Source organism: Phocoena phocoena, chromosome 3, assembly GCF_963924675.1.
Source record: "Phocoena phocoena chromosome 3, mPhoPho1.1, whole genome shotgun sequence".
NCBI classification, from domain to species: Eukaryota; Metazoa; Chordata; class Mammalia; order Artiodactyla; family Phocoenidae; genus Phocoena; species Phocoena phocoena.
Genome location: NC_089221.1, coordinates 163,449,815 through 163,459,402, shown reverse-complemented (window position 1 = coordinate 163,459,402; position 9,588 = coordinate 163,449,815). Strand labels below are relative to the sequence as shown.

The window sequence follows — 9,588 nt, the reverse complement described above, 5'->3', positions numbered from 1 at the left end:
AAAGTATAGTCTCTGAAAGAAAAATACCATATGATATCACTTATATGTAGAATCTAAAATATGACAAATGCACTTATCTACAAAACAGAAACAGACTCACAGATACAGAGAACAGACTTGTGGTTGCCAAGGGGGAGGGAGTCGGTGAGAAGGGAAGGATTGGTGTTTAGGATTAGCAGATGCAAACTATTATATATAGAATAGATAAACAACAAGGACTTACTGTATAGCACAGGGAACTATATTCAATAACCTGTGATAAACTATAATGGAAAGGAATATGAAAAAGAATGTCTGTGTGTATACATATATATGCGAATAACTTTCCCGTACAGCAGAAATTAACACACTGTAAATTAACTATACTTCAATAAAATAAATTCAAAGAGTAAAATTTCCTTAGTATATGAAAATAAAAAAAGAGTACAGTCTCTGAGAAAGAAAGATGCGACTGGAACAGAGGTCCTGTCTTTCTCACCTGCTAGGTTTATGTTCTCTCACAATTTAAACTTACAGGTCTTAGTTGAGTCATAAAGGAGATAGTAAAAATATTATGTGGTATACTAAGAAGTGAATTCATGTGTTTTAACTGAGGTGCTTTATAGTAAATGGTGTGTAATACACTGTGGGAAACACATCAATATTTAGATATCAAGTAGGAAAGGCAGAAGCTGTTCCATAGGACTGGGAGTTGGCCTGCATTCACTGCAAGGTCCAGTCTTATCCTGTTGAAGAGATAAGGTACACAGTGATCATAACAAATCAAGACAAGAATAAGGGTGTTTTGTAACCATGTCTCTAAAAATGATAAAAGTGACAATTCCAAATTATAGAAATGACCAATATATCCCTCTTCTTACTAATATGACTAATTAGGGCTTCTCATGAATTAAGTTTAGTTCCACTACATTGTTTTTGTCTTCTAGAAAGGTTTACGATTACCAATGACAAAATAAGTTTACCTCCTCATAGCACTCATACAAAAAAACATCTTGGTACCTTGAATAGCAATCGAATCATCCAGTATGAGCCAAAATCCTTCAAAACTCCTAGCAATCTTTTATGTTACACCCCGCAGTCATGTGTACTTGTGGTCATTCTGCTTATTAGAATTCATTACACCCGCCTCTTTGACTTTAATTATGATTCTGAGGATCAATGGAAGGATGACACCGAAAAAAACCATGATCTATGTTTTTGGTATTAAGAATGAATGAGAAGTTAGTTTCATGATAAAATTAACTATAAAAGAATAAAAAATAAAATTTGCCTGAGGGAAAAAAGACCTGAACTTATATGTAAACAATTATATTGACTCAATGTATAATGACTAAATGAAGAAAACGGCAAAGATCATTTGGAAACCTATAATTAAAATGAGATATATTAATATATCCTCTCAGGAAATGAAAATCTGTTAGCATATTATGGTTTAGAAAAGTTTCATTTCCCGAGAGGATATATTAATATATCTCATTTTACATATGTTTGGCATTTGTTTGACAAAAAAATGTACATACTCTTAATCACATACAATCAAACACAACTGAAAACATATTGAGGGATTATATTTAGCTATAAGTAACAGAAAACACCCAGTCTTCTCCATATGAGAAAGATGCTTATTCTCACACTGAAGGACTGAGTCAAGGCAGCCACTGCACAATGCAGCAGAGAAACAAACTCCCATGTCGCTCTTTTTGGCGGCACCATTGTGAATGTCATGGTGAATCAGGAAAACATACTAGCACTGTTAACAACATAAGGTGTTTCCTATACAAGTTAGACTTTCCACAGACATAGTCTAGAGGACAGGGTAAATACTCCCAACCATGAAAGCCTGAATTAATTTCCTGGTGGATACATGAGGCCTTACAAAAAAAATCCAAACTCATGAATCTTTGAGGTGGAACTAGTGAAGACATCAGTGGAAAGCTACACCTCTTCGAAAATGGAAATGAAATAGCTGGTCATCGTTTTGAGTACACTCTTCACTGGAAGGAAAAAGAATCTGGAAAATGGGCTAGAAGATTGCTTTCTCAAAGCTCCTATGTATCTGTCTCTCCCTCTGCTGGCTACAAAGTCTGAGTAATGCCTTCTTTGCTTCTGCCTTTCAAATCTCACGCAAGTAAGGCTATTGGGAAATTCTGACAAGGAACCATTAAAAGGATGGATTCTGGAAAATCTAGTTCCTTAAATTACTCTGGATATCTCCAACTCCAGATTCTTTGTCCCATCACAGGCCCTCTTCTTTTTTTTTCTTTGCCATGCTGCATGGCTTGTGGGATCTTAGTTCCCTGACCAGGGATTGAACCCAGGACCATGCCTGGGTTCACTCAGTGAAAGTGCCGAGTCCTAACCACTGGAGCACCAGGGAATTCACACAGGCCACTCTTCTTAATTCAAAGTCTATTCACCAAATTATAGTCAGAAGGAAAGATATAAAGCAAAGGCCCAAATATGAAAATAATAATTCACAGGAAACTATATTCTTTCATAAATGAGGCATACATATTTATTCAACTGTTTACTAGTACGGAAAATGGAAAAAGACTCTTATACCTGTCACCCTAAAAAAGGAGCTTTTCAGTAAGAAAGGTAGACTATACCTAATAAACTAGAGACACCAAGGAACTTTCACAAGGCCAGTAGGAAAATACCAACAAATACCACACTGTCATTTTTCAGTGGTCACTTAACACAGAACAAATAAAATGTTATTAAAAAATTAAACCTAACTGCATATTGGAAATACACTTCAATTTACCCATCAGTTCAAGAGGCTTCAAAATACAAAGAGAAAATATCATTAACTCATTTAACAAAAAAGAACTACCTATTAATCTTATGTATTACTATTGACAGGCAACTCACAGAATTACCTCACCTCAATCACCATTTCTAAAAGTAATTGGTAGGCAGGTATAAAATAAGCTACAAGGATATATGGTACAAACAAGGAATACAGTCAGTATTTTATAATAACTACAAATGAAGTATAACCTTTAAGAATTGTGAATAACTATATTGTATGCCTGTAACGTATAATATTGTACAGCAACTATACTTCAATAAAAATAAAAATAAAATAATAAAAACAATAATTGGTAAAAATCCACAGTCCAATGATGTCCTTTAAGAAAGAGGCTTAGCAAACATATTTAAATTTTTATAATTCTTTCATATTGAAATTTTTCTTATGCTTTATACATAGATTAATTTCCAGCAAGTTTTCTAATGTTACCCACATTTTTTTTTTCTTTTCCATGAGAGTTTTAACATGTAGGGATGGGGTCAAATGAAGTCTTTCCCACGTTGTTTACATTCAAGAGTATCCAGTGACTCCCTTCATGCCTTTGGGATGAACTGGGACCACTAGTCTTTCCCACATTCTTCACATCTGTATGGTATCTCTCCAGTGTGAAGTCTCATATGTCTTTGAAAGTTTGTGTGATAAATGAAGGCCTTCCCACATTTATCACATTTAAAGGGTTTCTTTCAGGACTTCCCTGGTGGCACAGTGGTTAAGAATCCACCTGCCAATGCAGGGGACACGGGTTTGAGCCTTGGTCCAGGAAGATCCCACCTGCTGTGGAGCAACTAAGCCCGTGTGACACAGCTACTGAACCTGCACTCTAGAGCCCACGAGCCACAACTACTGAAGCCCACACACCTAGAGCCCATGCTCTGCAACAAGAGAAGCCACTGCAATGAGAAACCCGTGCACTGCAACGAAGAGTAGCCCCTGCTCGCCACAACTAGAGAAAGCCCACGTGCAGTAACAAAGACCCAATGCAGTCAAAAATAAAAATGTTTTAAAAAATAAATAAATAAAATAAAGGGTTTCTCTCAAGTATGAATTCTTTCATGTACTTGCACATAACTGGAACAACTGAAGCCTTTACCGCATATTTTACATTCATAGGGTTTCTCTCCAGTGTGTCTCCTTTCATGTATTTGAAATGAACTGGGAGAAAAGAATGTTTTCTCACATTCCTTACATTTATAAGGTCCATCTCCACTGTGAATGATCATGTGTGCTCGGAAGCTAGAAAGAGAAAGCCTTTCCCACACTGCTTACATTCACAGGGTTTCTCTCCTTTGTGAGTCCTCTTGTGTGTATGTAAGGAACTCTGGTATCTGTAGGCTTTCCCACATGCCTTACATTGATAGGGTTTCTCTCCAGTATGAATTCTTCCATGTCTTTGAAGAGAACTGGGGCAGCTGAATGCTTTGGTACGTTTTTTACATTCATATGGTTCCTCGCCACTGTGATTTCTTTCATGTATTTTGAAACCTAGATGAGAATTGAAAGCTTTACCACATTCGTTACATTTGTAGGGTTTCTCTCCAGTGTGATTTCTTTCATGTATTTTTAAACCTCAAAGGGAAATATAAGCCTTACTACATTGCTTACATTCATAGAACTGCTCTTCTGTGCCAGTTCTGTCATGTGTTTGATATCTATAGGCTCTTCCAGAGCGTTTACAATGATAGGGTTTCTCTTCAGTGTGAGTTCTTTCATGCACTCAAAGTGTAACTGGAGGGCTTCCCTGGTGGCGCAGTGGTTGAGAGTCCGCCTGCCGATGCAGGGGACATGGGTTCGTGCCCCGGCCCGGGAGGATCCCACGTGCTGTGGAGTGGCTGGGCCTATGAGCCATGGCCGCTAAGCCTGTGCGTCCGGAGCCTGTGCTCCGCAGCAGGAGAGGCCACAGCAGTGAGGGACCCACATACCGCAAAAAAAAAAAAAGTGTAACTGTAACAACTGAGGGCTTTCCAACATTCCTTACATTTATAAGGAGCATCTCCAGTATGTGTTATCACGTGTCTTCGAAGGGTTTTGAGACACATAATAAAAGCTTTCCCACAGTCTTTACATTTATACATTTTCTCTCCATTGTGATTTTTCATGTTTTTTAAAACACTGCAGATAACCAAAGGCTTTCCCACATGCCTTACATTTATACGTCTTCTCTCCATATTTCTGATACTCATATGGTTTGTGTTCAGTGTGACATCTCATATGTCTATTAAGGGATGAATGACATGTAAAGATTTTTTCACATGCACCGCATTCATGTGGTTTTACTCCAGTAGTTTTCTTGTTCAGACTGAGATTTGGAATAAGGCTGAAGTTTTCTCCACATGGACTACCCTCTTTATTTTCACAGAGTGCCTCAACCATATGACTTCTGTAAATAATGAGAAGCACACTGTTAATTATTTCTTTATTAATGATTTTATACTTATTATATTTATTATGATTTATAGGGATAGTGTAGAGTTTCTCCCTCGCCTGAATTGTTTGAAATTGAATATACTGAATGCTCTGCAAGAGAACTTCACCCTTGAGACTATTTAAACGGTAACATTCATACGGAGGGTTTACTAATACTGTTTCCAAGAGAAATATTTTACAAACACTGAATGACTATGTCACATTTCAGACAGTATTTTGGGGAAATTTTTTCTTTCTTTTGTTTTTGTTTTTGAAAATTTTCTAATAAATACATTTAAAGCAGGGATTATTTGTTGTTTGCTTCTATGTATTTATTTATTTATTTAACGTCTTTATTGGAGTATAATTGCTTTACAATCATGTGTTGGTTTCTGTGTTTACTTTTTTAAAAAATATCATAACATACTAGGATGCTCACATGAGACACTGCTTCTCATTGTGAGTGCAACTCAGCTTAGTTTTCTCTCCTGGTTTTTGTACTGATCTTCAATGACATGATCTTCCCATGTTTTCCCTAAAATGTAGACCCAGAAAAATAATTCCAAAGTATTAGAAGTTACAGAAAAACTATTAGAGTCTAGGTCCATGCCTAGAGCTGTGACCATGTCTAGTTTACTTACCAACATTCTTCCTTTTCCACGTTCCACATCTTGGAACAACGTCGGTGGGCAAGAAAACTCATTCTCAAACTGACAAAGTGAAGGAATGTTGTCGTCCTTACCTATTGAGGCCAGGTTCCAGAAGATTCCCAGCATCACATCTCTGTCGTTTCTTCTGTGAAGGATCCAGTAAAGCCCACTCTTTCATGGTGAAGTTCACAGCCACATCCTCAAAAGCTACTGAGTCCTAAAAATATCCCCAATAAATGTACAGTCAGATGCATGACACTGACAGCACTAGATATCTATACTCCATCTATAGGAGGGTTATGTGTGAGTCTGTCTTCTCCAAACATTTATCTATGACTTTTATCTAACTATGATCATCAAAATCTTACTCTCTGTCCACACTTACTCCTTCGTAAGTTTTTTGGGTTTTTTTTTCCCGCCATGCAGTGCAGCATGCAGGATCTTGGTTCCCCGACCAGGGATCAAACCCGGGCCCCCTGCAGTGGAAGCACAGAGTCCTAACCACTGGACCAATAGGGAAGTCCCACTCCTTTTTAGAGTTTAATGGTATCACGAGCACATGCAAATTATTTACACATTTTTACTGTGATCACATTTTTTCTCTCTAACATCTCATTTCTCTCTAACAGCATGGTGCGCAGCATGTTGGGAAATGGTTGGGAAATGCTATAGGAATGAAACAAATATTATCATTTTAAGACCACTAATTCCTTGTGAGAAAGATTCTTTCATCTTCTTCCTTATCACCCCACCATTCACAGCACTCCATGAGGCAAAGGGTCAAATCTGCATGAGCTTTCAATAAATAAAAACCCAGTGAAGAACTGGAAGCTTTTTCTTCTAGTCCCATGACCCAACATGCAAGTCCAGGAGGCCTGTAGAAATCAAACTTGTAAAAAAGCCCAACTGGTCACACTGTCCTAAAGTCATCCAGGCCATTAGAAGTAATCAGAGGCAGCTGCCTGAATGTAAATATTCCTGTGGGCAAGTGTTGCTTTTAACTTGTGTAATATTTGTCACAGACACAATTCTTCACTTTTTCCCCTGATCTGATAGGTTAAAACATTATTTGAAACTTAGAGCTCAGACATGAGGAAGAGGCATGACAACTTAGAATGAAAGAATCCCTAAACTCATGTGCCTTGGGGCTGCTTCCAGGCATTTTTTAGAACAGCTAATGAGATGATGTACCAAAAGATCTCTTTCCAGTCAATCCTGAACGGTGCACCCTGATCCTTGTTGCACTTGAGGAACAGGTTAAGAGCTGTAGATTGCAAGTTCACTGAAGTCCACAATGGCTTGATGGTAAATTAGCCCACGATCATAAAATATGTAAAAATGTCAGCAGTGCTTTCCTCCAAAAGAATATAAAATCTCCATCCTCCAATTTCAGGAAGAAGCTATTCCCAACCAGCCAATGTTGATGGTGTCCTGCCAACTTCCAGTCTGGAATTTAGGGAACTTAGAATATGTCATTCTCGGTCTCACTAGAAGAAAATGAAAGACCTTGAAATGAACAACCCTTCTGAGATCCATGTGTGCATTGAGGTCAAAGGGCAAGCCAGTGTCTCCAAAACTGGGAAAGAGAAAAGGAAGATGGAATTTTGAAATGTGCCCCAAATATTGTTCCTAATAAAGCCTATACTGACAAAAAAGTCTATTTATTTACTAGGCCAGAATCTAATACAAAGACAAAAAAACCCAAAAAAGACAGAATACAACATCCATGAACCCCAGGATAATGTTCTTGAACAGAATGTTTAAAATACACATAATGCTAATACCTGAAGGAAAGAACGGAAAGAAACAGAAAAAATAAGTGAATTAATAAACACCAAAATTTTGGACTTCCCTGTTGGTGCAGTGGTTAAGAAACTGCTTGCCAGTGCAGGGGACATGGGTTTGAGCCCTGGTCCGGGAAGATCCCACATGCAATGGAGCAACTAAGCCAGTGTGCCACAACTACTGAGCCTGTGCTCTAGAGCCCGCGAACCACAACTACTGAGCCTGCGTGCCACAACTACTGAAGCCCGGGGGCCTAGAGCCCGTGCTCCACAAGAGAAGCCACCGCAATGAGAAGTCCACGCACCGCAACGAAGAGCAGCCCCCACTTCCCGCAACTAGAGAAAGCTCGAACTCAGCAACAAAGACCCAATGCAGCCAAAAAATTAATTAATTAATTAATTAACCCAGAAAACAACAACAACAAAATTTCCTAAAATTAATGACAGACTGCAAACTGTAGATACAGAAACACTAAATATGAAAACATCAGAAGTGCACACCCAAGTACAGTAGACCCTTGAACAACATGGGTGTGAACTGTATGGGTCCACCTATATGTATATTTTTTCAATAAATATACAGTCAGCCCTCCATACTTATGGATGTGCATCCCATGAATACGGAAGGCCCACTATGGGACTTGAGCGTTCATGGATTTCAGTATCCGTGGCAGATTCTGGAACCAATCCCTCAAGGGCACCAAGGGACGACTACATTATCATATTCAAACTAGTGAAAAATCAAAGACAAAAAGGATGTACTGAAAGAAGCCAGAGGGGAAAACACTTCTTAGGTTCAGAGAAACAAAAATTTGAATTAATCAGACTTCTTTTCAGACATTGTGCAAACAAGAACAGAATGGCACAAAATATTTAAAGTTTTGAAATTAAAAAAAACACTCTCCTAGAACTTTTAAAAATTAATTAATTAATTTCTGGCCGTGTTGGGTCTTCATTGCTGTGCGCAGGCTTTCTCTAGTTCCGGCAAGCGGGGGTTACTCTTCGTTGCAGTGCACGGGCTTCTCATTGTGGTGGCTTCTCTTGTTGCGGAGCACAGCTCTAGGTGCATGGGCTTCAGTAGTTGTGGCACGCAGACTCAGTAGTTTTGGCTCGCAGGCTCTAGAGCGCAGGCTCAGTAGCTGTGGCACACTGGCTTAGTTGTTCCATGGCATGTGGGATCTTCCTGGACCAGGGCTCAAACCCATGTCCACTGCATTGGCAGGCGGATTCTTAACCACTGCACCACCAGGGAAGCCCACTCCTGTAGAATTGTATCAAGCAAAATCATTCTTCAAAAATAAAGAAGAAATAAGGGGGACTTCCCTGGTGGTGCAGTGGCTAAGACTCCATGCTCCCAACGCAGGGGGTTTGGGTTCAATCCCTGGCCAGGGCATTAGATCCCACATGCTGCAACTAAGAGTTTGTATGCTGCAACTAAAGATCCTGCATGCCGCAACTAAAGATCCTGTAAGCTGCAATGAAGATCCCATGTGCCGCAACTAAGAACCGACGCAGCCAAGTAAATAAATATTTTTAAAAAAGAATAAGGACCTTCTGAGACAAAAATTGAGGGAATTTGTCATTAGTACACCTACTTTGAATGAATGTTCAAAAATTCATCAGAAAAAATGTAAATGACAACAGTGGAGGATTATAAAAGGAATAAAGGATGGTAAAGTATCTTTGAGATTTACTGTCATTAATGTAACAGATGGTACTTTGTTTAAAATAATATTAGCAACAATGTATTTGGTAATAATAAGCTTATAGATAAGTGAACTAAATGACAGCAATATGACAAGGGACAGGGAAGGGAGAATTGGGAACAATGTGGTATGAGCTACCTGTACAACCAGTGAAATGGTATAATGATACAGACACACCTTGAAGTTATTTTGGGCGTGGTTCCAGACCACCGCGGTAAAATGAATATTGC

General features: G+C 38.7%; 1 pseudogene; it reads right to left on the bottom strand.

Moving 5' to 3' along the window:
• Window positions 1-3,375: 3,375 nt before the first annotated feature.
• LOC136120400 (zinc finger protein 709-like) lies at window positions 3,376-6,718 on the bottom strand (annotated as a pseudogene).
• Window positions 6,719-9,588: the final 2,870 nt, after the last annotated feature.